The following is a 23,873-nucleotide window of genomic DNA, read 5'->3' on the forward strand; positions in this document are numbered from 1 at the left end:
GGAAGAGTCAGGAGAGGAGGCTGGAAAGGCAGGCAGGGGCCAGATGATGAAGCATTTTATATGGCAAATTAAGGTGTCAAAACCGGATTCGGAGATCATTAGGGGCTCGTTTTGTCACTATAAATAATAAACTCTTCTTGGATTATACCTTGCCCTGTTTTTTCACATTTACCAATCACAAGGTAATTAGGGGCTCTGATTCCCTAAAGCAACAAGTCTTACCCTGTAAGCTGAGCAGGTAAAATCCAATGGAAAAGAAGTTTGCTTTCAGCACAGCACCAATCTTGCTACTACCTTTTTAGGATATAAAAACCTTAAAGAATACCAGAAGATGTTTCTTGGGTTTTTTGGGGGTTTTTTTTGCGATACGCGGGCCTCTCACTGCCGTGGCCTCTCCCATTGCGGAGCCGGACGCGCAGGCTCAGCGGCCACGGCTCACGGGCCCAGCCGCTCCGCGGCACGTGGGATCCTCCCGGACCGGGGCACGAACCCGTGTCCCCTGCATCGGCAGGCGGACGCTCAACCACTGCGCCACCAGGGAAGCCCCCAGCAGCTGTCTTTAAGTGTGTACGTACACAAGTTCTATTGGTTATGCTCAAATGATAAGACCAGAAATTGACACTTTTTATTGAGCTTAAGGCCTGAAATATTTATAGCATATGGTCTGCACCTGTAAGAAACTTGGAAGACTTTAAAAACTTTTATTAGAGACCCTCCAGCTTAAATCTACTGGAGAGGGATTGGAGATTACCAGGTGCCGTCCGTTAAAATAAATTGTCAGCGGCATTTGAGGGACGGGTGGTAGAACGGGTGAATAAGCATGAGAAGAGAACCCCAAGACCTTGGCCACATAGTGAATAAAGGTCTTACCGCGACGCAAGGCTGCCTAGATTACAACTGTCACCAGGCAGTCTCTCACAGGGCCCCCGCAGAGGCAACGCGAAGGGAATTATCTCCAGGACCAAGCAGCCTCCCCTCCCCCCAATTAAGTAAAGTTACCCTATTTTGCTATTTTAAAAAGTATGAAGACGCATGGAAGCTCATCATGTTAAGTTTCACAGTTTCTTAAAGAGAAACGACGCCGTGCAATCGTACCCCGCCCCCCCCGTACCTTTACGGCGGCTGCCGGCCGTCAATTGTTGGAAGAATGGCCTCTTTTCTTTCTAAACTGTTTTTGGTAAATATGATCCGTTTGCGACACGACGTGTCGGCTTTCCCAGAAACTTGGCACCTGGGCCCCTCGGAGCAGAGCCGGGCGGGGACAGCGGCGGGACTCGTGCCCCTCCCGCCCGGTGGCCCCGGGCTTGGGGAGCCCCTGGGCTCGGCGACCTGAGCCGCGGGCGCAGGATCCGCTCCCCCAGGACCCTCCCGGGCGCTGGGCCACCGCACCCACGAGACCGGGCTCGGGGCGCGGAAGCCCGAACGCGGGGGTCGGGCGGGCCCAGGGGCACCGCGAGGGCCGGTGATCTGGAAAGCGTTTCCTCCGCCCGGCCAGGCTGCGCGGGGCTCCGGGACGCGCCAGGGAGCTGCCACCGAGCGCCGGGCTGTGCCGGCTCGGCGACCGCAGCCGCAACCCTCGGCTCACCGCCCGGGGCAGGCGCCGGAGGGCGCGGCGAACAAAGCCGAGGAGGTGGGCCGCCCGCCCCGAGCCGGGGTCCGGCCTCGGCCCCCGCCTCCCCCCTTACCTGGGTGGAGCGCCCGGCGCCCGCCCGGGCCCGGGCCGGCGACACGGCCGTTCCCGCGGGGTCCCGGGGGCACGCGGGGCGGCGCCGGCCGACTTGGAGAAGTTGCCAGGGTCACGCCGTCCCCCGCGGGCGCTGAGCCTCCGGCCGCCGCCGCCACCCCTCGCCTCGCGCGCAGCGCCTGTGGCGGCGAGAGCGGCCGCACCTTCCTCCCCGGCCGCTGGGCCCGCCTCCTCCCCGCCCCCGCCGCCCCGCCCCGCCCCCCCCCCCCCCCCCCCCCCCCCCCCCCCCCCCCCCCCCCCCCCCCCCATCCTCCCATCCCCCCACCAGGAGTCCCCCGCCCCGCCGGCCCCGCGCCCATCCCCCGCGGCGCCCACCGCGCCAGGCCCCGGGCCCCGCAGCCGGCTCCCGGGGCGGCCCGCGCTCCCGCCCGCGTCCCCCGCCGTAGCCTCCTGCGCTTTCTTTCTAGGACTTCCCAACTAAGCAACACCGAGAACTCCACGAGCTTCGAGTAAGCGCCTACCATGAGCTCGGCGCTCTGCCTGCCATCGTGGATGCGGTGCGTAAGGTCCGGTTCCTTCCCCAAAGAGCTGAGAGTGGCAAGACGCTAACTCGGGTACCACTAAGGACGGAAGCAGGCGGAATCTGAAGCCTCGTGCAGGCAGGAGAGACTGCTCGCCTCCTAAGCTTCCTGAGAAGGGAAAGATGGAGGAGCCGGAGGGTCCAGGAGGATTCGCACTTCCCAGGTGGAAGCTGCAGGGTTTATTAGAGAAACCTGGGGAATCCAGAGGGCCCGGATGATGGGGGGTGGGAGACGCTCGGGAGAAGCGGGAATGAAGGCTGTGTTCCCACCCTGCTGTCCCTGCCTTTACAAAGGCTCTCCGGTAGAGAGGAGCGGGAAGCGGGGAGTCCGTGTGCTAGTGTGGGTCCCGCAAGGAGCAGGCGCCAAGGCAGGACTAGATAGGCAAGAATTTTCTTAGGGGAAATGGCTGTGGGATTAAACGCCAGGGGATTCCAGAGAGCCAGGCTTCGCGCGAGGCTGATCCCAGTGAAGGAGAGAGAGAAGCAACATCTCAACCGCCCGGCAGCCTCAGGAAGATCATGGGTGAGTCCTACACCCAAAGTTACCCATCGCAGGGGGCCCAGTTCTCCTTGGTACCCACCTGCCTGAGCATCCGTGTCTCTACCAGTCCTTAGCTAGCTGGGAGCAGCCAGACGAGAAGTGTGGGCTTGGGCACAAACCCAGAGGTGAATTTCAGAGCACAACAGCCAGGGCCCTTCCTCAGTTAAACTCCCAGAAAGCTGGAGATGGTTGGAGATCTTCCAGGAAGATTCCCACAGCTGGCGATTCCCCAGTCTACAAGACACACGGAACCAACTTTCCCACACACCCCTACAGTTTTTAAATGAAGCCCCAAGGGTTTGCTGTGTTCAGACAGACCTGGCTCTCCACTTTCTACTGCCACAGGCTCTGTCCACACCGGCCCCTCTCCACGACATAGGCTCTCCCTGGTCCTGTCTCCACTGGGGCACACGTGGCCGTGCCTCGTGGAATGCCTCCGGCTCCTCTCACCCTCCAGTTCCCAATTGAAGCATCACCTCCTCTAAGGAGCTTTTTCCCCTTAGCACAGAGCTACCACCCTAGGATCTTCTTTATATGTTTCTCACCCTTGCTTCTTGTATCATGTTTTTTCATGCTGTTTCACAATGTTATGTTTTTGTTTTTTCTGATTATGCAAGTAACATGTTCATTGCACAAACTTGGGACATATAATCCAAATGTCTGCAATTCCCCCGGTTTTCAAGGGACACCTTCCCTTGATAGATAAGTAGTCAGAGTCTGAGCCCCATCCCACGTGTATCAGTCTGGATCCAATCAGAAGAGAGAAACCACACAGCAATTAAGCAGTAAAAGTTTAATAGGAAGAATTATTAACTATGACAGGATTTGGAGCAATGAGGGATTGAGTGGTTAGAAGTAAAGAGAATGCGAAAGAAAATAGGAACAGCAGATACAAAGATTTTTAAAGCAGCCGCTACCCCTGGGGCCGAGATAGAGCGCCCAAGGATAAGGGTGCTCCCTTATCCCTCCCCTACCCGAGCCTGAGACCCAGACCTTGCTGGGGAGAGCATGGCTATGGTTCACTAAGTGCCAGGGAAGTCACTGTGGTATCACGCCAGTGGAACTTGCTGGAAATCTACCCTCTAGGGTGCGGGGAAAGTTGTATAGAGGGAGATGCCTCATGGAAGCAGTTCGCTGCAAAACCACCCAGAAGGAGAGGTGCCAGAAGAAGCCGGTGGCCCCTGGCTTCTTCCCTGCACTTCAGGATCCTGGTTCTGGAGAAACCCCTCAAAATGCAGGAGCCAGCCAAGCAAGGCAGCTGGCAGGCAGAGTTCTGCCCTCCTGCAAGTTCTGCCCACACTGACAAAGCTAACGACGAGGCAGCTGGCAAGGGAAATTACATAAAAGGCCCAGATCCCTTCTTACAGAGACGGCAAAAAGGATGAATTTGGAGCTGACAGGCAAGGAGTCAGTGACTGGCATGCTGTGCGACCTCAGAAAAGTCCAGGCGTTGTCCACTTGCCCCTCCCCAGATATGCCTGCACGGTCCTCATGACTACGATCATCTCTCTAGATCTTGCCCTGCTGGCCCTTCTTCCCTCCGCTGGCCTTTTTGCTCCTGATTCCTGTTCCCTCTGCTGCACATTGCCTCTTAGCCTTTTTCTCCTCCAGTTTTGCCCCGAGGGGGAGGCGTGGCCTCTCCCTTGCCTAGCAGCACGGCCAAGACCAAGTTGTGAGGTCACGGTTCACGTCAGATTGAACAGACGTCTTGGGGAAACGGAAGGGAATTACAGAAGGGGAAAAGAAAAAAGCGAAAACCAAATAATGGTCCCAAAGAGGCGAAACCATCCAGAGCCTCTCTCTCCTTAGTCCAAGCCCCATACAGGGCGCCAGTGTGCACCCCCGACCGGAGGCCAGGCCGCAATGCCGTCAGGGCCTAGCGAGGGAGAGAAAAAGTGTCTCCACAGCCTCAGTCTTAGTGCCACTCCATTAAATAAAAATAACCTGCAGAGATGAAGCTCCGTCTACAGTCAAGATGAACATTCGCATGATTGGGAAGTGAAATTAGCCCCCAATACCGAAACTCGTTCAGTTAGTAATCCATTTACGGAGCCTTTACTCAACACCTGGCACTGTACCAGGCGGTAGGGATATAAGCTGTGTCATCGTTACGATCTGAGGGAGACAGATAGTAAACAAATCATTTTACAAATAGTTCTGTTTGTGTCTCTGCTAAAGATGCGGAGCATATAATGAGAGTTAACCTAGCTCTAAGGGATTAGAGGGGGCCCAGCTGAGCTCTGAAGGATGATTTGAGTTGGATCGATCATTCCAAGTAAAGGGAATGGTGAATTTGAAGCTCTGAGGTGCGACAGAGCTGGGCCCATTGGAAAGGAAGGGAGAAAGGACAGAGCAGCCAGAGATGAGGCCAAAGAAGAGCCAGTCACGCATGCTTTTGTTGGCATGTTAAGAATTTTGGATCTTATCCTTTGAACAATAAGAACCTTCTGAAAGGTTTTAAGCACCAGTGTAGCTGGGGGGGGGGGGGCGGGGGGCTGGAGAAGAGACTAGAGGGTATATATGGGAAGGGTATGCAGAGAATATACAAGACTAGTGTTCAGAACAGAGTTTGAACCTGGAGATGAAGACAGAGAAATAACCGGCCCGGAGTAATCCAGTCTAACCCAGGACCTGGCTGAGATGCCTGCGGGAAAGACTGGGAAAGAGACAGAACTCTCGCGAGATGGGGTCGGATCAGCAAAGAAAGTTGAGGGGAGAGAGCCAGGGAGCTGGGGGACCATCAGGAAGTTATGCTGGGTCATCTTCATTATAAAGCAGGATCGCTTGCCTGTAGAATAACCAAAGGCCCAATTAAAGCAAACCTACTCTCAGAGATAAACTCAAATCTCCACCCCTGGCAAAGACCAGAACAGCCTGTTTTTAAAAGAGGCGGCCCCAGTGCCCTCACCATCCACTCACTTCATAGCCACCAAAACTCTTTAGCTACAGTATCCCAGTATTTACCAAAAAGTTAAATATTAGCTGTAACCCCACTCCCTAGAAACAACCATTCTGTCATATTCTCTTGCAGACTCTTCCTACTTAAATTACTCAAATCTAAAATCCTTGAAGTAAGGGATCAGCTCAATTCATCTTTTTATCCCCAGTAACTTCGTACATTTTCTGGCACCTAGAGGGTATCTAGCAATGTTAGCAGAATTGAAATTCATTTCCAAAATCTTTCCAGTACTGGGCAGTATTTCGTCAGACTTTCTGGTAGTAGGACGCTTCGAAAAACAAGCCATCCTGCCTCTGTACTATGTCAGAACGAGTTTTCTTAAAACACCTTTCTAGTGTTTGGAAGTTTTTTGTTTGTTTTGGAAGTTGTGGGGGGGGTTTGTTCTCTTTTCTCTTTCCCAAAACCTGAGGAAAGAGAATCTTCTTGCCAAGTAAACTCTCTGCCTCAGCCCGGGACCTGCCAGAAATGACATTAGACGCACGCGCGCGCACACACACACACACACACAGAGGAATACCAGTCAAGAATGACTGCGTTTAATACCTATCTCCACGGAGCTCAAATTCACTTTTACAGCTTGTCTGGGGGCAAGAAGGAGGATCCCAGTGATGGTTACTTCCACTAAGTGCTCTTCTATTACTTCATGCCCCAAACTAACAGGCTCCATGCAGCCTCCCTCCCGGTGTCCCAGGATCCAGTAAACAGACAAAGACCACACTGACTCCAGCCCAGCGTCTCCCCAGTGTAGGCAGGCATCTCTGCCAGTGGGTCAGGCTAACTTTGGAGAAGTCAGAGGATAGCCTTTTCAAGGGAGGCTGCATCTCTCCTTTCTGAAGATCATTGGCGGAATACAAACGGTTCTTTTAGCGGCTGTTTCAGGAGCTTGCACGATCTACTTCACGGCACTTTTCAAACTCCTGAAAGAAAGAAGGCAGTGGGCCTGATTACAATTCCAAAAAGTTGCGTTTAACCCAACCGTCTGGATGCACCCTGCACTGCCTGCAAACCATCTGCACGTGTGTTTGGTGTATAGTGGGAGGCGAGGCGGTACACCTGCTCACAGGGGTGATGGATCTTTCTTTCTCTTGGATTCCTTTGACCCATTTTTCCTTTCTGCTGACAGGTTACTAGAGGCTAACTGATATATTCTTGAAAGAAAAATGAAGGGCTTCCCTGGTGGCGCAGTGGTTGAGAGTCCGCCTGCCGACGCAGGGGACGCGGGTTCGTGCTCCGGTCCGGGAGGATCCCACGTGCCGCGGAGCGGCTGGGCCCGTGAGCCATGGCCGCTGGGCCTGCGCGTCCGGAGCCTGTGCTCCGCAACGGGAGAGGCCGCAGCAGTGAGAGGCCCGCGTACTGCAAAAAAAGAAAAATGAAAAACAAAAGGTCGCCTGATAGGATTACTACCCCATGATAAAAGGCCTATGTTTGTTTAGAAGATTGCTCAAGATTCCAGGTCTAAAAATCTCATTTAATCCCACAGAGACTCTCTCTTGGCCAGGGCTGATCCTGTCTCGACTCCATCCCTGAGCTGGAAAGCATCTCCCCACATCTCCCAAGAGAAAACAGAGGTCCTCGGTGCTCCCTGGGAAGTGTGCTACTCATATTTGTGAGTGAGCTTTGAGTGGATCAGCCCAGGTTACCAATGCGCTGGTCTGGCTCCTGTGTAACCCATACGCAGACACCCTCCAACACCCAGTGAAAGACTTTTAACCTTGGGCTTCACTCTCAAAAGGCACATCCTTGAAAAAAAAAAAAATGCCTGTGACATTGATTGTTCTAAGTTGATAAAACTCATGTTATTTTAAGTTTGTTTCATTTTTCGTAATTTATAAATAAACTAAGTCTGATAAACATATCTGAGAAATGTAAAAGTTAATATTTTCTGAATCAAAATAAAGTACCAATTATAACGCTTATAATACCTTCAAGATGTCCAGTCAATTCTTGCTTTGCCAGCTGGTTACGTAGCCAGCCTTTCTTTTCACTGGAGCCCTCAGCCTAGGAAATGTGTTTGCTGAACCCATAAACTTTCCATGAAATGCAAAACGTTCACAATATGAGCAAGCCTTTTCTCTCGAGTTTCCCTTTACGGCCCTGAGTTCCACTTTTTCAATTCCCTTGTGCCATTAAACTTGTTCTTGGACTTTGTTGCAGTTTCTCCGGTTGGACTCTCCCTGAATTCCTTGTACTTCCTCCTAGCCCTGTTCACTCTGTTGGGTCATTTTCCCCTCACCCCTCAACATGACAGTCTTCCTAACTCTCTGTTATATAGCTGCCGCTGATTATTATTATTATTGAAAGTATTGGGGTTTGGGATTTGCATGTGCCAGTTCTAAGTGGGTCGGAAAGGAGGAAAAACAGATCAACTTCTGCTCGTGGACAAAGATAATTTAAACCACATCTGAAGCCGAGGGTTGTTGGCGTGGAGCCATCTGATGTATGGACAAGATCTTCACGAGGGAAGTGAGTTTTGAACTTAAACGATCTAGAGAATGGACTTCCGCCAGGATATTAGAACTAGCAGCTTTCTCCTCGTAAGTAGAGCTATGAAATCCGTTTAGGCATACCAGTGTGTAGTGAGAATAAATCACATTAAGTGTTATGTACGTCCTCTAAAAGTTATAATTTGGTGATGATATGTAATTTGTGGGTTTCAGTTTCAAAGCTGGAGTATTAAATGAGCTAAAACCTGACCTTGGGCTCAGATTTACATGCCTGCCAATTTCTCCTTGGTCCAATACATCTCAAAAGAAAGGAAAAGCAAGTCTTAGGATATCCTATAACAATTATAGTAAATATTCATCAAATACATCCTGTACATCACAAACTTACATATATATGAAATAAACATATTTGCACGTCAGTACCTATAGACTTACTTGATTCTTTTAACAGCTTCATTCTATTGCATTTTTAAAAAGAAATTTACAAACTTTGGTGATAGAATGGGGAAATCGTGTCATGCAGAAAAAGAAATCTGCTTTTTAAACTCTGTATCTTGCACATTATATAAATACTTATTGAATTAACAGATACCTAAATTAATAAATCTTTATTGGCTTACGTTAGAGGAATAATACCTTGACTTCGTGGCTGCTGTTTGCTTTTTCACCCTCACTTTCTCATTAGAAGCTTTAAATAAGCCACAAGCTTTAAAATCCACACTCCAGGCTTTTAAATTGATACAGTTTTCGAAAGGACTATATATAACCTTTCTATAAGAGGTTAGGTTTGTATCTTTACACTGTAAAGAGCAAGTTCCCATAAAAAAATTTTTTTTTAATCACTTTGGCTTTGAAATGTTCTCTTCTAGATTTTAAAACTACCATCAACATCTGTAGTGGTCCCCCAAAGTTACAGGATTAATGAAATCTTCCTGCCCACAATTTTTCCCTGCTATTGTGTCAAGAGTTTTGAAAATATTTCTATTTTACCATTTTTTAAAGGAAAAGAAAGAAAAAAAAGAAACATAGTTGTTGTCTACTCTTTATGCCTCTGGAATAATCTGCGTTCTTCCTCACCTCCACCTTCCATCCCCCTTCTCCCAAGAAGGGATGGGGAACTCTGTTTACATATTTTATTATTATTCCATGTCATTGTAATGAGAATCCCAGCAAGCATACTTTCCCTTGTGGAATTCGCTAATAAAAACAGACAGCTAGTTTTTAAACAAGCAGCCCCGAGAATAGGAGACAAGCAGAAGCTGGGTGCAGGGAGCTGCTTTGCTTTTTACCTCTGGCCTCACAGATTGCCTTTTTCATCTGCAAATATATGCTCTTAGCCCGCAGGGCCATAAGAGAATTTATAAAGCAATTTTGGATCCTTTGAAATAGAGGGACCCAATTTGTCACACGCTTTTGACAGTATCTTTGTTCAAGTATTGATACAATTTCCTACAGCAAGAGGATATTATCAATTTGTGCAGAGTCCTACCTGGACCTGAAATCCAACTGAGAAAGGCAGCCACCCCTGATGACTCTTATCAACCAGCAGTGCTCCCGTCGCTACCTGCTTGCACAGAAACCCGAAGGCACTCCAGGTTTACCTCCTGCAGGAGGAAGTGGTTGAGAAATCCATCTTCTTTTCTCATGGTGAAGTCATGAGAAACAAGCCATCCTGAGGAAGTGCTCGAGGTACTTTGGTGTCTCCCCAGCATCATCCCAGGGGCAAGCTGAACAGAGGGGTGATTGACGGGCAGTGGTGGAGACCTGCTGTTAGCGCATCCGTCTACCAGCTCCTGGGAAAATAAGCCAAGGAACAAGCAATGAGTCTAAGAGTCACCCAAGTGCTTCACAGCCTCACGGCCCACCACTCTCAGCCCCTTCCCTGCCCGCTACCCCCAAAGAAAGTTACATTTTGTCCCTATTTCATTTCCTATCCAACACAATTCCGTTAAAAAAAGAAAAACCAAAAAGAAACAACTTACTAGTGGGGCAACACCCCTCCCCCCACCACCAAAAAAAAAAAATCCAGAGAATGATTCCAAGCTACCCTGACTCCCAGCCCTGGAGGTGTGGCCTTTATCCACCCACCTCGCCATTGTGGCGTCTCCCCAGACGTCCTCCTCCTCTATCCTGCCTCCTGCCTCAGTCGGTAGCACCCCGATTTCCCAAGCTGCTGGGAGCCGCCTTTGACCTCTCCTGACCTTCACTCCCACAACCACTTGGTCTCCAGTCTTCACCTTGTTACCTCCTAGACAGTCTCCAATCTTCCGTTCCTGTCCACCACCACACCCAGCAGTGCTGCCCAGACAGTTGCGGCCAACTCCCAGCAATGCTCTCACGCTTCAGGACCCTGCAGAAATGCCATCTGTCTGAGGATCTTCCAGGAGCCGTCTGGGTGGAACCAGCTCTATGCTTCCCAAGCATCAGGCCTCTTGTTCCCCCACCATTGCCCCCACTCCAACGGGACAGTGGACCTTGGCTGGGGAGGGCCGGTCGGAGGTGTCCTGGTAACTGGCCGGGGACTTGGAACGTCCCAGGCAGTACGGGCCCTCGCTCCACAGGGGGATAGCTGTTTCCTCAGCGGAGCTGTGTTCAACTCTTGCTGTGCACACACCTTTTGCAAAGCCCAGTTCAGTGATGTGGCAACTAAATGCTTTGCCCTCGGGGCCAAGAATCTCCTCTTGTTTTTTTCTTCTGTCACGTTAGTTTCCTCTGTTAATATGTCTAACATAACTGGGTTCTGAAAATCTCCTTTCTCCTCTCCTCCGTCACCCGGGAGCCGGAGACCGATAACCACTTCACTGTCTCAGGCTGCTCGGCTTCTTCCCCTGAGGGTGGAGATAAAGAGGCTGTCAGAACTCTTCAGGGATGCCAACTCCTGCCCCCACCCTCTGCCTGCCAGAAGATGGTACCTGGTCCACACAGGCTCCTCTTTCCTAAAAATTCAACCCACTTCCTTTTTTGGCCAGATCACCCTCCAGCATCCCAGATGTGGTCACGCTGAAAATGTCCATAATGCTCCGACTGGCACACAGTTTCAAGGAAAGTGGATAGAGACATAATGGGAGGAGAAGCGTCCCCTCCTTACACTAGCCTTGCGACCCCAGGAAATGACTTAACCCTCCGTGTCGCCATCGCCTCCTGTGTAAAATGAGGATAATAATAGGTTTTACCCGACGGAACCGTATGGGGATTAAACGAGTTTGTATTTGTAAAGCACACAGTAAGCACCATCTAAGTGTTTTACAAGCTAAAAACAGCTGTGGGATTTCTCTTATCCTGATGCTTTCTTTTACTTCAGCATATTTTCAAACAGGAAAAATACACAATAAGCGGCACAGTGCGGGTGCTGTTTGATGCACTGATGTCTGAATTCGTAGTAATACAGCCCTGGACACTCTGTGGAACAACACAGATGATTTTAGCACAAAACCAGCACTGCATGAAGAAACCCAACCGCGCACTAACCTGACAGGAGAAAAGTCACAGATTGATGATTACTAACATTTTTTGAGCCCTTACTCTGCGCCAAGCAATAGCATCAGGGCTTTAGATAATTTATTTCACTTGCATCTTGTAACCACCTGATGAGGTAGGTAACACTATTAGCCATTTCACAGATGAGCCATAACTCGGGGTTTAAAAGGATAAGCAGGGCTTCCCTGGTGGCGCAGCGGTTGAGGGTCCGCCTGCCGATGCAGGGGACGCGGGTTCGTGCCCCGGTCCGGGAGGATCCCACGTGCCGCGGAGGGGCTGGGCCCGTGAGCCATGGCCGCTGGGCCTGCGCGTCCGGAGCCTGCGCTCTGCAACGGGAGAGGCCACGGCAGTGAGAGGCCCGCGAACCGCAAAAAAAAAAAAAAAAAAAAAAAGGATAAGCAGCCTGCCATGGTCACAGAGCTAGTGGTCAGCTGACCCAGAGTAGATGGGCCTCGCCACCTATCGTATGGGGAAGACAGGACTCTGTTTTATTAATGAACGCCTTTCTATTTTGAACATATAGTTCAGGCTTTCTGAGTTAATTGTCATCATAACGACACGGATGCTCATGGAATATTGCCTGTTGATGATTATGATGACCTCGCACTCCGCCACACGGGGAAGCTGGCCACGGCCTTCCTTGTTCCATCCTCACCTCTCCCCTAGGCCCAGGGCAGAAATCACACAGCAAGCATCTGTCAGCTGTTGCTAGGAGCTTAAGCTGTGAACTGAACTTTCTTGGGAGATATTTGCGCTTTAACTGTAAACCGGATGACGCCTTCAAGAAGCAAAGGAATGATGCCACATGATGGATCTCAGACACCTGTACAAGCAATCTGACCGAGGAGGCCTCCCCGGAGCCCTTCAGTCACCCCAACAGATTGACCCTGATGGTACGCGTTTGTATGAGAAAACACTGTAACTGTCACTAATTCCCTTCCTGTGAGACCTTGACCTGTTTGTTGTGGTTGCTGCTTTTTGTTCGTTTGTTTGTTTGTTTTACTGCAAAGTATACTTGGTTGTAAACCGTATCTATTCCCTCACTTGGTGTGAATTCTGACTTGAGCCAGTTCAGGCTAGCTTAATGAAACAAGAACCAGGAAAGCATATACACTCAGGGAATTGCTACATGGAGAGAAGCAGATCAGGGTCGCCCAGATGCAAAGGTGACATGAAAGGTTACCTTTGTAAGGAGTATAATACGAGCTCAATGCCTGCGTTAGTATAAAATGTGGGGACAGGGGCTTCCCTGGTGGAGCAGTGGTTGAGAGTCCGCCTGCCGATGCAGGGGACACGGGTTCGTGCCCCGGTCCGGGAGGATCCCACATGCCGCGGAGCGGCTGGGCCCGTGAGCCGTGGCCGCTGACCCTGCGCATCCGGAGCCTGTGCTCCGCAAAGGGAGAGGCCACGACAGTGAGAGGCCCGCAAACCGAAAAAAGAAAAAAAAAATGTGGGGACAGGTACAGAAATCTAATTGTCTTTCCTTTTCCAGAATTGGTCTCAACTTAGTTCATCAGCCCCCATTTCCAGTTTGTAGTTGTACTCGTTTGCTAAGGCTGCCCTAAAAAATGTCCACAAACTGGGTGTCTTTAAACAACAGAAACTTATTTTCTCGTAGTCCTGGAGGCCAGAAGTCTGAAATCAGAGTGTCTGCAGGACCATGGTCTCTGCGGAGGCTCGAGGGGAGAATCTTTTCCATGCCTCTCTTGTAGCTTCTGGTGGTTGCCTGTAATCCTCAGAGTTCCTGGACTTGTAGAAACATCACTCCCATCTCTGCCTCTGTCGTCACGTGGCATCTCCCATTGGGTCTCTGTCTCTCTTCGTTTTCTTCTTTTTTTTTTTAATGATTTGGGTTTTTTTGGTTTGTTTTTCGGTTTTCTTTTCTTTTTTCTTTTTTTTGGCCGCACAACACAGCTTGTGGGACCTTAGTTCCCGGATCAGGGATTGAACCTGGGCCCTTGGCAATGAGAGCACAGAGTGCTAACAACTGGACCACCAGAGGATTCCCTCTTCCCCTCTTCTTTTTTTTTTTTTTTTTTTAATTAATTTATTTATTTTTGGCTGTGTTGGGTCTTCGTTGCTGGGCACGGGCTTTCTCTAGTTGCGACGAGCAGGGACTACTCTTTGCTGCAGTGCACAGGCTTCTCGTAGCGGTGGCTTCTCTTATTGCAGAGCACAGGCTCTAGGTGAGTGGACTTCAGTAGTTGTGGCACGCGGGTTCAGGAGTTGTGGTTCGTGGGCTCTAGAGCGCAGGCTCAGTAGTTGTGGTGCACGGGCTTAGTTGCTCCACGGCATGTGGGATCTTCTCGGACCGGGGCACGAACCCGTGTCCCCTGCATCGGCAGGCGGACTCTCAACCACTGTGCCACCAGGGAAGCCCTCTCCTCCTCTTCTTAAAGGGACACCAGTCATATTGGATTAGGGCCTACCCTAATGACCTCATCTCAGCTTGATTACCTCTGCAAAGACCATCTTTCCAATAAGGTCACATTTACACGTACCAGGCCTTCAACATATCTTTTGAGGAGACATGATTCAATCCAGAACAGTTGTGGAAAAAGAAATCTCACCCCCAAAGAAATTCAGTCCCTTCCGGCTTAAAAATCTAATATCTTTCTGATATTTAGTTTGTTAGTCTGGGTTTTCCTCAGTTCCTGATCTCTTTTCTTCTTCTCTCTAGACAGAAGTAAGGTCCAGGAGGAGGCTGGGTCTGGGTCAGGCCAGGTGCTCTCGAGAAGCGGGGCCAAGCTGGCCTGGGTGAGGGATGCACTTGGCAGACTTGCCCCAGTCCCCCCCGAGTCTGTCTTGCCTAGACCTGGGCATCGACCTTGGTCTTTGTAGCAAACACTGCCATCACCCGTCCCACCATGGACTTCCATCAATAGGACTCCACAGACTGTGTCCTCCTTCTCTCAACTGGGAGGCCTCCCCCCACGTCTGCCGGGCTATTTTCAGCCCAGCTCTGCGCTTTGCTTTGAGGAATAGACAGGTCTTGGAAGTCCCCTTCCACCGCACTTGGGGCCCTTTGGCGCACAGGACTTGAGAGCTGTCCTCTGGCTATCAGTCTAGCTTTTTATTTTTCTTTTTCAGTTCACTGCTCCACTGGATGGGGGCTTCCCAAAGTTTCTGTGGGCTAAACAGGAGGGACACACTTGGGATCCCCCAGCTTTTCTCTGGTTTATTTTATGCCCATCCCCAGGGACAAGGCCCAAGGGTCAGAGGGCAGAACCCCACACAGCATTTCTCATCCTGCCTTTATCCCAGCTCCACACCAGCTCAGCCCCCGCCCAGGAAAGGTGTTTCTCTGCTCTGTGTGTGCAGATGGCCCTTAGGATATCAGACATGCTTCTCTATTCTACAGTTTTCCTTGGAAATGCCCCAAACCAACAGTCTCATTTTTTTTTTTTAATTTCTTGGCCACGCCCTGCAGCATGTGGGATCTTACTTCCCTACCAGGGATCAAACCCATGCCCCCTGCAGTGGAAGCGTGGAGTCTTAACCACTGGACTGCCAGGGAGGTCCCCACAAACTTTTTTTTTTTTTTTTTTTTTTAAACCAACAGTCTCATTCTTGACGTTTTGCTTCTGGAGATAAAGGAACAGCTTATATTAGACCAACCCTTCTGATGCAAACAGCTAGCAGGAAATCCAGATGAGCACACACTCACATGCTTGGGAGTCATCAAAGAGCTGCCCAGACACTGAAGTCTTAGATCAAAATCCCTGAGAAAAGGGAATTTTGGAGAGAGGAGCACAATGTTTGGATTCCTTTTCCCCTTGAGGCATTTTCCAATCACTAAGCTGCCAAGACAGCCAGAGAGAAGGTATCTGTGATAATGGATCTCATAAAGGGCTGGTATCGAGAATATATATAAACATTGATGAATCAATTAATTAAAAAAAAAAGTCAGACTTCCCTGGTGGCACAGTGGTTAAAAATCCGCCTGCCAGTGTAGGGAACACGGGTTAGATTCCTGGTCTGGGAAGATCCCACATGCCGCGGAGCAACTAAGCCCGTGTGCCACAACTACTGAGCCTGCGCTCTAGGGCCCGCAAGCCAAAACTACTGAGCCTGCGCTCTACAGCCCGTGCTCCACAACAAGAGAAGCCACCGCAATGCCCGCAAGCCACAACTACTGAGCCTGCGCTCTACAGCCCGTGCTCCACAACAAGAGAAGCCACCGCAATGAGAAGCCCACACACCACAACAAAGAGTAGCCCCTGCTCACTGCAACTAGAGAAAGCCCGCAGGCAGCAACGAAGACCCAATGTAGCCAAAAATAAATAAATGAATAAATAAATTTATATTAAAAAGTCATTGCAATTAAAAAATAGGCAAAAGATCGGACATTTACTATACAATAGAAGATATTCAAATAGCTAATAAACACTTGAAAAGATGCTCCACCTCAGGCATAAGGCCACAGAGACCCCATTACGTACCCTCCAAATGGCTAAAATTTAAAAGACGATAATATCAAGTGTCAGCAAGGACATGCGTGAGTCTCATAAATTGCCGGTGGGAGTGTAAATTCATACAAACACTTTGGAAAAACTTTTTGACAATAACCACAAAAACAATAGCTGCAATGACCCAGCAATTTTCCCCAGTCTATACACCTAACAGAAATGCACTTAGAGTGTGCACAATGTGGGTATAAGAATGTAGCATCATTACTTGTATGAAATAGACCAAATGAGAAACAAGTCAAATGTCCCTCAACAGGAGAATGGATAAATCCAGTGTGGTATATTTATATTACGGAATACTGTACAGCACAGTAAATTAATCAACTCATGTATGAATCTTACAAACGTGATGTTGAGAGAAAGAAGGCAGACATAAATTAATAGGTACTAGGTGGTTCCAATTATATAAAGTTCAAAAATAGGTGAAACTAATTTACCGTGTAGGAGTCAGGAGAGTGGTTACCTTTGGTGCCTGTGAGGGGCAGGGAGAAGGGAGGAGCTCTGGGAATGTTCTATTTCTTGAACTGGATTGTGGTTACACAGGTGTGTTTATTTGAGTAAATCCACAAAACTGTAACATGTCCAGTGCATTTTCTGTATTTATGAAACTGTAATAAAAATAGTTTAAACACACATTTCTCACATAGACTCTTAACATTGAAATTTAGAGCTATCGCTCTTAGTACATCTCGTCTTTGTGTAAAATAGGATATAAGCATCATTAAGACTGAAATTGCGGGGCTTCCCTGGTGGCACAGTGGTTAAGAATCCGCCTGCCAATGCAGGGGACACAGGTTCGAGGCCTGGTCCGGGAAGATCCCACATGCCGCAGAGCAAGTAAGCCCGTGCACAACTACTGAGCCTGCCAGGTTCGCGGCCTGGTCCGGGAAGATCCCACATGCCGCAGAGCAAGTAAGCCCGTGCACAACTACTGAGCCTGCGCTCTAGAGCCCGCGAGCCACAACTACTGAGCCTGTCTGCCACAACTACTGAAGCCCCCATGCCTAGAGCCCGCGCACCACAATGAAGAGTAGCCCCCGCTCGCCGCAACTAGAGGAAGCCGTGCACAGCAACAAAGACCCAATGCAGCCAAAAATAAATAAATAAATAAATAATAATTTTAAAAAGACTGATATTGCTTTTTAGGTCTAATAATTAGACCGGGTAATATTTGCCTTCAGGCAAGTCCTGCTCAAGTTGATCACCTTCAAGTTGAAGGTCCTGAGGTGGGATTCATAATCACCCCACCTTCTTGAGCTCACCTCCAGACTTTACTTGTTTTAATTAGGTATGAATGTTCTTTAATTCCTCCTAGAGTCAATCAACAAAGGAATTATTCTTCCGTGAAAAACAGACTTGCCGTCCCAGTGTTTTTTGTTTTTGTTTTTCAGTTTGGAGAATACAAAGACAGCACATTTTTATTCAGGGTCTTGCTCGAGGCTGAAGATCATCACTCCCAGACCCAACTCCTCCAGACACCTAGATCTTTCTTGTCTCATAACCTTACTTTCCTTTGTACCACTCCTTTGCCACTTAGAACCCTCCTGGCATTGTCAGCTGCCTTTTAATACTGTATCCCATCTTGGCCACAGGGACTGTAGCATCCTGAAAGGCAGAGCGCACCTCACACTACTTTTTTTTTTAAATATAAATTTATTTATCTATCTTTTTATTTTTGGCTGCGTTGGGTCTTCATTGCCGGGCACGGGCTTTCTCTAGTTGCGGCAAGCGGGGGCTACTCTTTGTAGCAGTGTGCGGGCTTCTCATTGCAGTGGCTTCTTTTGTTGCAGAGCACGGGCTCAGTAGTTGTGGCTCCCGGGCTCTAGAGCGCAGGCTCAGTACTTGTGGCACATGGGCTTAGTTGCTCTGCGGCAGGTGGGATCTTCCCAGACCAGGGCTTGAACCTGTGTCCCCTGCATTGGCAGGCACATTCTTTTTTTAAATTTTATTTATTTATTTATTTATTTTTGGCTGCATCGGGTCTTCGTTGCTGCGCGCGGGCTTTCCCTAGTTGCTGCGAGCAGGGGCCACTCTTTGTTGAGGTGCACGGGCTCCTCACTGCAGTGGCTTCTCTTGTTGCAGAGCACGGGCTCTAGGCGCGCGGGCTCAGTAGTTGTGGCTCCCGGGCTCTAGAGCACAGGCTCAGTAGTTGTGGCGCACGGGCTTAGTTGCTCCGCGGCACGTGGGATCTTCCCCGGACCAGGGCTCGAACCCGTATCCCCTGCATTGGCAGGCGGATTCTTAACCACTGCGCCACCAGGGAAGTCCACCTCACACTACTTTTTAAATGCTACCGGCCTTGGGGTGGTATCTTGTGCAGTCACTGCCTAGAATTATTAGCTGTCAGATGGATAACAACCCATTTTTCCTTCCTGATCTCTGGAGGGGTGAGGGAGGGAGCACAGGAACAGCCTTAGGTTGGTTGAATATTTTTAATATAAGAATTTGTCACGCTCCATGGAAGTAACCTAAGTGCCCATCAACAGATGAATGGATAAAGAAGATGTGGTATATATATATACACACACACAATAAAATATTACTCAGTTATAAAAAAGAATGAAATAATGCCATTTGCAACAACATGGATGGACCTAGAGATTATCACACTAAGTGAAGTAAATCAGACAAAGACAAATATCATATATGATATCACTTATATGTGGAATCTAACTAAAAAATGATATAAATGAACTTATTTACAAAACAGAAACAGACTCACAGATTTTGAAAACAAACTATGGTTATCAAAGGGGAAATGGGGGGGAGGGATAAATTAGGAGCTTGGGATTAACATACACACACTACTATATACAAAATAGAGAACCAACAAGGACCTACTGTATAGCACACAGGGAACTCTACTTAATATTCTGCAATAACCTATATGAGAAAAGAATCTAAAAAAGAATGAATAGATGTATATGTATAACCGAATCACTTTGCTGGATACCTGAAACTAACAGAATATTGTAAATCAACTATACTTCAATTAAATAAACAGACAAACAAATAAATAAATAGGGACATCCCTGGCGGTCCAGTGGTTAAGACTCCATGCTTCCACTGCAGGGGGCACAGGTTCAATCCCTGGTCGGGGAACTAAGATCCCACACGCCATGCCGAGCGGAGCACGGCCAAAATAAATAAATAAATAAATAAAAGTTAAAAAAAAAAAAAAAAAAAAGAACTTGTCATACTTAAGTGACTCCAGGTTTCATGACACAAACCTGATGCACCGACTCCCTGACAAGGAAAAGTGGCAGAGCGGGGTGACACTGCTGCGGGACAGCAGCCCCAAAGCAGGTGCGGTGCTGGGAGGAGGATGCCAGGCACCAGCAGCCCCGGCAGAGATGGGCTGAGCGCAGACGCTCAGAGTTCCTCCCTGATGAGCAAAGCTTCCGGACCACGTCTTGGTTCTACTCCAGAGTATCATGACGAATGACAGATGATAGCTACTGGTTGTTACAATGAGCCAGGCATCGACAGAAGCATTTCACATATGCCGTCTAATCTTCAAAGCAACTCACAGAGGTAGAGACGTCATTCTCCCTATTTTGCAGAAGAGGCAACTAAAGCTAAGGGAGAGAAAATAGCTTGTCCAAGTTTTCATGGCAGCAGAAATAATAAAGCCAGCATTCAAATCCAAGTCTCCTGACCTCCGAAGCAGGGTCTGAGGAAAACAGGTACCTAAAGAACGGATAGATAGTTAAAGGAGTCGAAGATGTAATAAGACGTGCACACAAATAGCTCTCTTACCAGACAGACTGTGGTAAGTGCCAGGGGAAGAGAACAAGCAAAGGGTAATGATCGTTTCTGGCTGCAGGAGATTCCACCAGTAGTTAAGGTGAGTGGGGAAATTTCACCTCCACGTTACAATATTAAGAAAGTCAGATTGAATCTTCTTCCGTAATGACATGGTAGAGCCAGGCTGAGAGCAGACGCTTCCAGAATTCCTCCTTGGAGAGGAAAGATCTTGGATCTAGATATCAATGGGATAAAATCTAAAAGTCGGAGCTGGCTCTAGGAGGCCCCCACATGGACACGCCTCGGCCTGACCCCTCCAGGCACTGTGGGCAAGATCTGGAAAAGACCACCAGGGCCCCTGGTAGGCACAGCGCTGTTGATGCTGTGAAAATACCCCACGGACCACGGTGTTTTCATGAATGCTTATCACAATATAGACAGTGTCCAATGTGTAAAGATCCATCACACCATTTACCTGTTTGAAAGAAAAGCAACGTGGGAAAAACTACTTTGATAAATGATTATGGGGTGTGTTATCATCTATAGAAAATAGTCATTTTATTTCTAAACAAAAAATGGTTTCGGGCTTCCCTGGTGGCGCCGTGGTTGAGAGTCCGCCTGCCGATGCAGGGGACGCGGGTTCGTGCCCCGGGCCGGGAAGATCCGCGGAGCGGAGCGGCTGGGCCCGTGAGCCATGGCCGCTGAGCCTGCGCGTCCGGAGCCTGTGCTCCGCAACGGGAGGGGCCACAACGGTGAGAGGCCCGCGTACCGCAAAAAAAAAAAAAAAAAAAAAAAAAAAAAAAGTTTCAATGTCATTACCATATGTTTACTGTCATACACCCTTTGTTGAAGCTGCTACAAGTTGTCCTAATAAACTTTGATATTTACATTCAGGCATTTATATTTATATTTAGGCACAGTGGTTTACTTAATTTGGCATATACCCCAGCATGGCTTTTGTTTGAGGCTCTAAATTCCAGAGCAAGGGCTATAGACTTAGGGTCAGCTTAAAGTACCTAGAATTTGGTAATGGGGGAAACACGAGGAAGACTCTTATTCAAGCAACATTGTCAATTTATTTGTGCAGAGAAATCTTTCTTGGAAATCTTCTTAACTTCCAATCCTTTTATTGAATTCTTTCATTGTTTGAAAGTCTGGCCCATGAGTTTCCAACATACAAACTGAAACCTTCTTCTATGGGGACATCTTCACAAAAATAGGGTGATATTGAGAGCCAGAGGCCACTGAATCTTACATCTGCTCAAGCAGCCCCACTCATTTAGCTACGCCTTCGTCCATCAGCTGCTCCAGGCACAGTGCAAGGCCTTGGGAATGTAACGACGTGGCTCCTGCCTTACAGGAAGTGCCAGTCCAAAGTATGATGGGTGTGAGGTTGATCCTGTTCCAGACCATTCTGGGGGCCGGGGGAACAAGCCCAGCCTGGGGGTTTGGAGTCATTCCTTCTCCATCAGGCTGATGGCTTTCAGACAGCTAAGCCTCTGCTTGATGCCCAAGTGGCATGTCTCTATCTGAAGGTGTGTCTGAGTTGTCACTAGAAAGGACTTTGTAAAACATCTCCTTAGGGCTTCCCTGGTGGTGCTGTGGTTGGGAATCCGCCTGCCAATGCAGAGGACACAGGTTCGAGCCCTGGTCCGGGAAGATCCCACATGCCGCGGAACAACTAAGCCCGTGCGCCACAACTACTGAGCCCGCGTGCCACAACTACTGGAGCCCATGCACCTAGGGCCCGTGCTCCACAACAAGAGAAGCCACCGCAGTGAGAAGCCTGAGCACCGCAACGAAAGAGTGGCCCCTGCTCACTGCAGCTAGAGAAAGCCCGCGCGCAGCAACGAAGACCCAATGCAGCCAAAAATAAATAAATTAAAAAAAAAAAAAACTCCCCTTACATCAGAGCCTCAATCAATGGGGAAACTGGAAATCATGTCACATTTCCAAGCTTGATTCTGCAATACAATCTCCACCAGAAAACATTCTTCGTGTTTTATTTATGTAGCTTTGTTTTCTGATTACTCCAAAACACATATACTATTTAAAGGACAGGGACAAACGTGGCTGTTGATTCAGTGGTCATGAAAAGACAGGGACAAGAAAATTAGATATTCGGAGTAGAGGATATTCCAGATAATAAGAGGACAAGCAAACCGTCTGCACTTAGCTTCTCTGCTCCCATCCTTGCTAAGGAAATGCAGACGCATTTGGATATGGTACCATAAACGCTCGTCAGAATAAATACACTGCAAGCTGTCCTCCCTTGCATAAGTCAGTCATTAACTAGAGCAGCTGTTTGTATCGCTTACACTGAGGCAATACAGCATAAACTCACCGAGATCATGAGCTCTGGAGTCAAATGGAGCTGATTGCAATCCTGCTTCCGTTGTTTCTTAGCCGTTTGGCTTTGGGTTAATTACTTCCTCTTCCTCTGGCCTCAGTTTCCTCATGGGTAAAGTGGGGCTATTGCTACTTCGTGAAGGTTGTTGTGAAGAGTCGTGTGGGTGGTGTTTGGAACGTTCCCTGCCTGTGACATGTACACATTTTTTTTTAATATTAACATCATTAGTGTTTAAATATCAAATTTTCCAAAAGGAGAACTGGCGTTGTATGTAATACATCATATAGATATGGAAGTTTGAGAATTCCCAAGGGTTTTGAAGGAGGTGATTCTTCAACGCAGAAAGAAATTGGCCTGCTGCAGCTGTTGAAAGTTGCCCTGCACAGGGCTGAGTGCTGGGGCTCCCGAGTCCCTCTGTGGAGTGTGTAGCGTTCACAGTCATCCAGCGTAACTGGGCCTGAGCGCTAACCTGTCTCCTGCACGTGTTTTTATACTTTCTCCAGTAGCCCAGTTTTAGTCCCTTTGGGAAAAGCTTCCTCAATGATATGAAATTAGCTCTCTGCCGTGTAGTAAGAATGCACCAGAAAAGACCAGTCAGGATCTCCATTTGACAGGAAATTTTCTGAAAGGCCTGAAATCAGAAACAGGAAGTCTGTGTAATAGTGGGTGCCATGAGCACGTGGGCCCGTGTGCTGCCCGCCCAGTGTCTCGAGGCTCAGGGAGGCTGAACGCTGCACTCTTCCTTCCTCACAGACACAGCAGTTTGTCTTCTGAAGTAATTACTGGTTCGCATTTCTGCCGACCTTCTGGGGAAAATGCTACAGGAGACTTCCAGCCCCTCTCACAGTCACATGTATGGTTTACCCACCCTTAAACTCTCCCTGCAAGTTCTTGGGGGTGTTCGTTTATGCAGACAATAAAGTAAAAACAATTCTTCGAGTTGCTTTAATTTAGTCATCATGATAGATGAGTGTCTTGGTGATGGGGAAGTCCAGAAGGATCTTTTAAGACTGAGGAGGAGAAACAGCAGGCAATGCCCCTCTGAGACGTGGGGTTAGGGGAGGGGACCTTCCAACACTCACTCACGGCCTCTTCACACAAAACAAGGGCAGGGTCCTTCGATGGCTTCACCAGTGGGGGGAGAAGAGTTGGCATCATTTTTATGGTGACTCACCTGTAAACCTTAATTAAAAATCTGTTCATAATGCAACATGGTCAATCAACTCTACTTGAAAAAAATAGTTTAAACAAATCCATTCATGGGAATTCCCTAGCGGTCCAGTGGTTAGGGCGCCGCGCTTCCACTGCAGGGGGCACAGTTTAGATCCCTGGTTGGGGAATTAAGGTCCTGCATGCCATGTGGCTCGGCCAAAAAAAATTTTTTTAATTTAAATTTTAAAAAAATTTAAAAATAAATTAAAAATCTGTTCAAATTGTGTGAAATGAACAATAGTTGAGGAAAGCAACCTCACGACAGAGTTCTCTCCTGAATATAAAATCGGTCGTGAAGGGCTTCCCTGGTGGCACAGTGGTTGAGAGTCCGCCTGCCGATGCAGCGGACACGGGTTCGGGCCTCGGTCCGGGAAGATCCCACATGCCGCGGAGCGGCTGGGCCCGTGAGC

The 23,873-nt window shown here is 48.7% G+C and overlaps 1 long non-coding RNA gene across 3 annotated transcripts; it reads right to left on the reverse strand.

The window, feature by feature from the left end:
* Positions 1-3,597: 3,597 nt before the first annotated feature.
* On the reverse strand, positions 3,598-23,661 carry LOC114485341 (uncharacterized). Of its 3 annotated transcripts, none has more exons than XR_003678814.2 (7): positions 22,246-23,661; positions 19,685-19,844; positions 11,121-11,349; positions 10,446-11,036; positions 9,698-10,001; positions 6,308-6,681; positions 3,598-5,593 (listed from the first exon to the last, which is right to left on the reverse strand). It is a non-coding gene; the product is annotated as an uncharacterized lncRNA (long non-coding RNA). The 3 variants fall into 3 exon arrangements; XR_003678815.2 differs by having other exon boundaries at positions 10,454-11,036; positions 19,385-19,844; XR_003678813.2 differs by having other exon boundaries at positions 19,385-19,844.
* Between the last annotated feature and the right edge of the window lie 212 nt (positions 23,662-23,873).

The sequence above is a fragment of the Physeter macrocephalus genome, unplaced genomic scaffold, assembly GCF_002837175.3.
Source record: "Physeter macrocephalus isolate SW-GA unplaced genomic scaffold, ASM283717v5 random_1757, whole genome shotgun sequence".
Classification (NCBI taxonomy): Eukaryota; Metazoa; Chordata; class Mammalia; order Artiodactyla; family Physeteridae; genus Physeter; species Physeter macrocephalus.